The sequence below is a fragment of the Lactuca virosa genome, chromosome 1 (genome assembly GCF_052849685.1).
Source record: "Lactuca virosa cultivar CGN04683 chromosome 1, Lactuca_virosa_CGN04683_v6, whole genome shotgun sequence".
NCBI lineage: Eukaryota > Viridiplantae > Streptophyta > Magnoliopsida > Asterales > Asteraceae > Lactuca > Lactuca virosa.
In genome coordinates, this window is record NC_136426.1 from 17,960,519 (window position 1) to 17,962,809 (window position 2,291).

At 36.1% G+C, this 2,291-nt stretch overlaps 1 long non-coding RNA gene across 1 annotated transcript; it reads right to left on the minus strand.

The window, feature by feature from the left end:
- Nucleotides 1-1,811: 1,811 nt before the first annotated feature.
- Nucleotides 1,812-2,291, minus strand: LOC145103916 (uncharacterized). Its single transcript, XR_013706935.1, has 3 exons — nt 2,129-2,291; nt 1,994-2,051; nt 1,812-1,907 (listed from the first exon to the last, which is right to left on the minus strand). It is a non-coding gene; the product is annotated as an uncharacterized LOC145103916 (long non-coding RNA).

A 2,291-nucleotide genomic window follows, 5' to 3' on the forward strand; every position in this document is an offset into this window, starting at 1 on the left:
ATGGATTAGGAGGCTGTAGGGGGTCCAGATTTGTATTTTGAGCCAAGGTCTTAACTGATTAAGACCATAAGTGAGATGATAGTGAAACTGGGACGTACGCTGAGCGTAAATCCCAGTATGCGGGGCGTAGGGTTCAAGCAGCCTGATATCAGCGTAGCGGTCGAGTACACCCAGCATAGGGATCTGGTACGCACCGCGTAATCCTTAGAGTTGATTTTTGTTGACTTTTAGGGTTTAGTGAACGAATGGACTTTTGGACCATTGGAGGGGTAGAATGGTCTTTCACCCTTCTGAGAGAGCATAGGAAGGGATTAGTCTAGCCTTTGAGAGCCTTTATTGAGTAGAGATATTTTCTGTATGTGATTAGGCGGAGGCTAGATTAGTGTTTCGAGTTCGAGATCATTCGAGTTACCCGAGGTGAGTCTTCTCACTATACTTTGCCTAGAGTGGTAATTATGTGTGACCAGAGGGTCTTAGGTGCTTGCCTGAGATATGCATTTCATGTGTGATATGTGTTGTGTGCTATATTATGTGATATTTAGACCGGGCAGGAGGGTCCAACGAACTGTGCTATATTATGACCGGACCGGAGGGTCCAACGATCTACGAGGCCAGAGGGTCCTCAATCAGACCGGACCGGAGGGTCCAACGAGCTAGACCGAACTAGAGGGTCCAACGAGCTACGGGACTGGAGGGTCCCGCTGAGACACATTGACCAGAGGGTCGTACAGAGTATAGCCTCGAGTGGCGAATTGTTGTATGTGGTATTTTGGGGAACTCACTAAGCTTCGTGCTTACCGTGTTATGTGTTATGTGTTTCAGGTTCTTATCAGGATTGCGGGAAGGCGGCGGCTCGATTGTACACACAAGAGAAAAGAGTCATGAATGAGGATCCTGGATTTTGATAATTACTTTTGAAAACTATTTTGAAATATGTTATGACATCGACACTTGAGATTTTGAGAATTATTATATGTGATTATGAGTTTTAAAAATTAAAAATGTTGTTTGAAAATTTAGATCGTTACACATATTAGAACCGGTTCCCTTCAATATAACCGGGGCATATGAAAACAAAATATATATACCGGTTCAATGTAAAAAACCGGGCCGTAATAAACTTTTACCCTTTTTCCATATTTTAGTTAGAACTTGGTTTCTAGATAAGCAACCGGCTCCTTTTATCACTCCGATATATTTTTTTAATATCATTTTATAAAAATAACAGCACAATAGTTATAGACTATAAATTTATAACACAGATTGTACATATAAACAATGTTTTTTATGTGGAAATGTTAAATAAACAACCATAATAGTCATTGATAAAAATATAATTAAACAAAGTCAATTGTCTAAGTAGCAAAAGAAATCATGGCTTTGGTAATTTCATACATCATACAACTTGCATGAAAACTTAAAAAAAAAAAAAGTTATCTTGACTTCACATAGGGATTGTCCAAAAAATCAATTGTAGTAGCTCTTTCCTCTAATCTCACTGAAAAACAAACAAATGAAAGTAAAAAGGTAAGAAGAACTCCAACAAAAAATAATTAAACTAAAATTAAGAAGTTTTAAAATTCAATAACTAACCGTATATGCTTTTTTAGAGGACCACATCCTTCATATAATTATTCAAAAACTCTATAGACCAGGTAGCAACAGTTGAAAGCAACGCCTTTTCCTCAAAGAGACTTTTGTCATCCCAAATGCTACCAGACTATATTAAATATAAGATTAAACATATTCATTAACAAAACTAATATTTTGTTGCAATAGACAAAATGAACAAATATTAAAAATATACTTACTTTACTTGGAAATCCATGTTGTCTTGTCGTCAAGAAATCAAACATCCATCGCATTACATAATGTCCACTCTCTAAACCACCAAGTTGTTGGTTGCACTAAAAATTGTAGCAAAAAGTGAACATTAATCAAACAAATGAAACTACAACAATTATTTGTTTTCGTATATAACAAGATGAATTACCTCAGCAAAAATCCATCCAATTGGAGTTGAAGTGTCTTTTTCATACCTCGTGAAAGCCCTTAAAAGAAATAAACAAGTGTTGTGTTCAAAATAATAAAAAGAATTATATCTTGCTATGAGTAAGTAATTTCTTACATGTCCACATGTTTTTTGAGCAGGTAATGGTAGTCGCCAGACTTTTCTATACGATCCTTAAGAGAATCTAAAATATAGACAATGCGATTGCGAAGGGAAATCACCAAGAGCACCCAATGCTTACTAGAAATGTTTAAACATTTAGTATAAATAATAAGCAAAA